The following is a 6,060-nucleotide window of genomic DNA, read 5'->3' as shown; positions in this document are numbered from 1 at the left end:
TTGGGTTATCAAACAGAGTCTCAATCTTCAAGATTCTACCCATAATTGGAAATAAGCATTCTAGATACTAAAATATACATGGGATCTAGACAATTGATAATTTTTTAAAAAAAATTGAAATTTTGAAGATATTTTTTTTTTGAAAAAATTTTGAAAGTTGCATTCTCCCACCTAGGGGGAAAAGTCTCAGTACTAGAGTAAGAAGGAGTTCTAATAGAGAGAGAAATTCTTTCAATGCTTAATTCATTTCGTGCATTTTTTCTTTGGAAAAATTGCATAAATCATTCCTCAAATATTACAGATGTTAAAATTTAGCCCCCTCAAAATAAAAATAAGTGATTTTAGTGCCTCACACAGAAAAAGCGATTAATTTTGGTCCTCTGATGTCTTTTCTAGCCAATTCTAATTGGAATCAGCCGTGGACCCACCACGTGCTGTCTAAGAGTAAATTTGGCTAATTAGTTATTGTGTTAACTTCAAATGTAATGGACCTATTTTATCCCTATTCTCCAAATCTAGGACTTGACTCCTCCAAAATCACTAGTTGGCTATAATGACCAAAAACTCTTCTAGAGTGAGCTAGTGTCTGCAGGTAATTGTGAGAAAAAGCAGCGATTTTTAAGTCCACCTGCGAACAAGACATAAAAACATGTGGCAAAAACCCATATGCTTATAGACCTAAATCAAACATCCAAACATGCAATACCCAAGAAAAATTTACATGTTTAAAAGAAGGAGGCGAGATGTAGAATAGAGAAAACTAGTAATACTAGACTTATGACACCTCTATTTCTTCAGAATAAAAGTTCATTACGAAGTTGTAAATTGAAAAAATAACAATTATCAGACCTCAACTACATATCCATGTACAAAAAGGTAGAACAGAGAATTCACCAACCGCACCACCATTTTAAGCACATTTTTGGCCTTTTGAATAAAAAATCCACTATCCAGACCTCATTTTTTTGCAAAACCAAAGTGCAAATGGGAGGGGGTCAAAAAAGAATTTGGTCATCAAGAAATAGATAGTACTACTGATACTACTATTACTTGCTAGTGTAGTAATCAGTACTTCAAAATTAATACTTACTAATTAGTAGTACTAATTAAAGAAACTGTAGCTAGCTAGCATGGTAAGTTCAATTATTTCACGATGTACCATTTCGGGTCATGAAGAAGACATAATGTGAAGAAGCATTTGGCGTGGAAATTGAAAGATGGATTTTTGATAGCGTATGATCATCATGATGATCATTGTTATCAAGCCAACATGAAACTTTGTTATCCTTGGAAGGCCATTCATCGAGGAAATGGTGCATACTTTCTTGTTCTGATGATAATCTCTATCACTAATCCACAATATTGCTGCTACTATTGTTGGCTAGCTTGCCTTTGCTATCTAAAAGTACTGTTGTAGTCATAATCATGATTAGGACTTTGAAGCTGCAAGTAAGAAGAGTGGCCTCCATTGCTAGCTGAGTAAGAGAACCCCTGCTTCAAATGGCTACCTAAAGGTGAACTCAATCACAATTTGGAATTGTTTTGGAAAATTGAATTCTTTAGATTTGCTCTGATGCTATAAGGATGAAAATTGGATTGTTACAGTGAAGAAGAAGCCCCAATTTAGAAAATAGGAATGGAATATGCCCTTTACGTTTGAAGTCAATGTAATAATTGATTTGCCAAATTTACCCTTAAAATATGGAGCACGAGAAGGGTCCGTGGTAATTCTGATTAAAATTGACCAAAAAAGGAATCAGAGGACCAAAATCAATCGCTTTTTATGTTTAAGGGACTAAAATCGATCATTTTCATTTTGAGGGACTAAATTTTAATATCAGTAATATGTGAGAAATGATTTATGCAATTTTCTCTATTTCTTTTTGGTTCTAGGACTCTATGGTAATTACATATTTGGATTCTAAGGATGAGAAGGTCAAGATAATCCTCTATATCGAAAGGAAGTATAAATTAATAAATTTCTAAAATTTTTCTTCTTATATTACAACTAACTTAATTGACATTTCTTACTTGTCATTTGCCGAACCTTCTAACTTTTCGACTTGATTTAGTGGTAAAAATAACTAAAGTTATCCAAGAATAAGAGTTCGTAGGTTTCTAATTTATTTTAGTGTTATCCTACTCTAGGTTATTGTCCTTATCCTTCTATTTAGTAAAACTTTCTTAAATCTGCATTAAGGATGACTATACTGTGGATTTACTAATTGAAACTATGGAGTCAAAATCCAAAACTTAAGTAGGTAAATAGCCCTGAGAGAATCTAAGCTAAATAGGCTTCAATTCCAAATGAAGAATTAGAATGTGATTAATAAATAAAATTGCTAGGCTTGTAATTTCATAACTATGTTGACTTGCAATGGAGGCTCCTATAGCTCAGTGGTAGAGCGTCAGTCTTGTAAATTGAAGGTCCATAGTTCGATCCTGCGTGAGGGCAAATGGAGAATTATCTTGTTTTGTTTTTCAAAAAAACTAATAATTTGCCAACAAGGATATTGGAGATTAATTTGCATTTACACTGTAATTTGTTAGACGCTATATATGTATGTTAATCTTAACTTTCTCTTTCTCTCTCTCAGCAGAAATCTATTTATAATGTGTCCAACATCATTTTTTATCACCCCCAATAAAATAAACACAAAAAAGAAAAGAAGAAGAAGAAGAAAAACAATAACAACAACAACAAAACTTCTGAAGTAGTCCTCTGAAAGTGCATTCTTTCAAAATTTGTCTGGGTGTAGTTTTTGCTATTGTTGTACAAAATAATCTCTTATCAGTTAACCAACACCTCAAAAAAGCCATACAAATGCTAGCCTTTTCAATTGAATCAAACATTTGATATTCTATAATTTCATTAATCAAGAGCTTATAATTAATAAATATTGCATTTCTAATGAATCATTGTTTCACTCTTAAGCAAAATAAAGAAATAGAGAAACCACAATAGATTAGTTTTTTGTTAGTTTCTCTACGAATATATTTATGTATCATCATGAATTAATAAACAAAATTCTAATATTGTACATATTCTAGATGATATAGCACATACTACCAAGTTGTAACACTGATTAAAGGTTTGAAATGCAACGATAGTGGATTTTAAGGAAACAAATAGAGACATAACTAAAACAAATTAATTTCCACAAAGGATCATTATTTTCAAGTTTGACACCCCAACCTTGTAACTTCTTTGCGTCAATGTCCGTGAAAAAATGTCTAGAAGGTCCCAAAGCCAACACACAGTTGAGGACAAAGAACCATGTTATGAAATACATCTAAAATCTTTTTTCCCAAACAACTAATATTCAATTTTATTAAAATCCACTTAGTTGTGATTGAATTCACAAAAGCATGTGTTTATAATTTTTTAATTCAAAATGCATCACAAAAGTAAAATAAAAATATGAAACGATGACTCAAATATGTGAAGTGTCACAAGAAGAAAATATAAGTTGGATTATATTAAATTCCTATGTAGTGTGTATAACTTCAATTCAAATAGCATATAAAATTGTTAGATAAGTACATAAGGACAACAATTTAGAAATTTTTTGCATAAGTATAAAGCACATTAATTTAGATCATTAGTTCACCTTTTAAATTTTATGCAATTTTACACCTTCCCACTCATCAGAATTTTGATCATAGATTTGGCCAAAACTTTTTAAACAGTGATGAAATAGGTCATCAATTAGGAAAGATAGGGTTGGGAAGTGGAAGAAGGGCAATCAATAGGATGGAGGAAGTATGCTGAGAGAGAGAATAGATAGGATTACAAGGGTAGGAAGGAGGTGAAATTATTGAGTGAAAGAAGGGGATTGTAGAACTAGCAAACACAGACGATGACTCAGAATGGGATTGTATATTTGATAGTTTTGTGGCATTGCCTAGCATGGTCCGTGGTAATGTTCGACTTGATTGATTAGCACTTCCAAGCTTCCATAGAAGAGCTCGCTAGGATTTCATTATACCTTTAGAATTCTTAGTGTATTTCTTTTTTAAATTTATTAATAAATTGGGGTTGGCATCCCACCCTCATGTACGAGATTTGCCATGAAAAAAAAGTGAAAGAAGGGGGTTATGAGGCTTGCACAGTGAAAGGAAAGAGATGGATTTCAAAGATGAAGGTAGATTTGGTAGATAAGAGGAATACACTAAACAAAGAAAAATAGTATCATGGGAAAGAATGGAGGTAGATTCCCCCACTTCTAATTTAATAAAATATATTATATACCTATCTATAGTATGAGTTGAATAACGTGATATCTTGTTGTGGCAAAAGGATGAATTGTCATTATCAATTCATCATGGTATAATGGTTATTTCTTGTGTTAGTTTACATTTTTTTTTTGGCAAAAGCCCCAAGCGAGGGAAGGGGCGCCACCCCCTAATCTTTTTTCATGAATAGAAGATATAGAGAGAAAATTAAAAAAAAAAAACAATATGTTACGAATTCTAGCCAAAGCCTAGTTGCACCGTTGGACATTCCCTAATGTATAGTGACAAACAACCTCGAACTTCCCTAAGTAGTATATGCTTAGCTTCAAAAACCCGACTTCCTTGCCCACTCATCCTCGTCAAACAATTAGCAACCGTGTTAGCCTCACAGTAGACATGTTCAAATGAACTCGATACCTTGTCCAACAACCAGCGTATCTTCCTCACAACATTCACCAGAGGCCACTTCCCCGTCCTACCCAACTTCACTAAGTGTACCAAAACCAAAGAATCAACCTCCACCATAATTCCATGTAACTCTCTGTCACATCAAATCGTCAACCTCTCTAACAATGCCATCCCCTTCGCCAACACCACATCAAGCTCCCCAAACTCTTTATAAAATGGAAAAACCACTCTGCCCTCCGAACACCTCAACACCCCCTACCCCTTGCCATCCATTAACAACGCTTGCATCGGTATTCAATTTAAACTTCCATTATGGTGGCCTTTTCCATGACACTGCCATAACTCTTACCCTATGATATGTATCAGTTATAAATTGCGCCCAAAAGCAATCCATGTCACCACTGAAATGGAATCTTGAAAATTTCTTGGCATGTCCTAACAATGTCAAAAACGCCTCCACCTCCTTAATCACACCAGATGCCAAGAAAATTAGACCCTCAAACTTGGATTTGTTCCTTCCTTTCTACAAAAATCAACAAATCACCAAAGGAATAAAACACCTAATATGATTCACTGACCTAGGCTCCCGGGAGAGATACCAAGGCATAAAGGTCTTAGCTAAGCCCTCACATAGAATATAGTTAATTCGAAATAAGTGCTCGAAGTATATCTAGACCTCCCTTGCCACGACACCATGAACAAGTAAATGATCCACTGTCTCCTCCTTTGTCAAACAGCAGTCATATCTAGATTCCATAACAATCCCTTGCCAATGTATGAGGGCATCCACTGGAAGATAATTGTGCAATAGCCACCATGCAAAAATTGAAATTTTCAAGGGGATGACATTATTCCATAAAATCCTATGTACCTGTAGCCCATTTGTCTCTGCCTAATCCACTCCCACAGCGAGGACAGTGCAAGCTTTCCAAAGGAAGATTGGGACCATACAATCTCATCCTTACCAAAGGGATCAAAGAACACCTGAGAAACCCATTCAACCACATCCCATTCAACCACATCTTCTAGTAGCCACAGTCTCAACTTACTCATATTCCATCCTTCTTGATCAAAAAACTCCGCAACTAGAAAGTGGGGCTATGGCATGTGGGATGGAACCAACTGACACAGGGGGACCTCCTCATACCAAATGTCCCTCCAAAAATCTACAAATCGACCCTCAAAACTCCATCAAATTTTTGCCTCAGCAATCTCCCGAATGCCCATAAAGAGCTTCCAAGTGCCCGTCAGATTACACGCTTGAACAGCCAACCGATGATGCCCACCTATATATTTTGAGAACATGAAATCTGCCTATGTGGAATCCCGTTGTCACAAACTCCATAATTTGAAAGAAAAAGCTTTCACCTTATCCTCCAGAGCTCTAACACCCAACCCCCCTCCTCAATGGGGAAA

At 35.0% G+C, this 6,060-nt stretch overlaps 1 non-coding gene across 1 annotated transcript; it reads left to right on the top strand.

Moving 5' to 3' along the window:
* Positions 1-2,383: 2,383 nt before the first annotated feature.
* TRNAT-UGU (transfer RNA threonine (anticodon UGU)) lies at positions 2,384-2,455 on the top strand. Its single transcript has one exon. It is a non-coding gene; the product is annotated as a tRNA-Thr (tRNA).
* Positions 2,456-6,060: the final 3,605 nt, after the last annotated feature.

This window comes from Coffea arabica, chromosome 3e, assembly GCF_036785885.1.
Source record: "Coffea arabica cultivar ET-39 chromosome 3e, Coffea Arabica ET-39 HiFi, whole genome shotgun sequence".
NCBI lineage: Eukaryota > Viridiplantae > Streptophyta > Magnoliopsida > Gentianales > Rubiaceae > Coffea > Coffea arabica.
The sequence above is the reverse complement of the archived record's forward strand: the minus strand, read 5'-3'. Positions and strand labels throughout refer to the sequence as shown.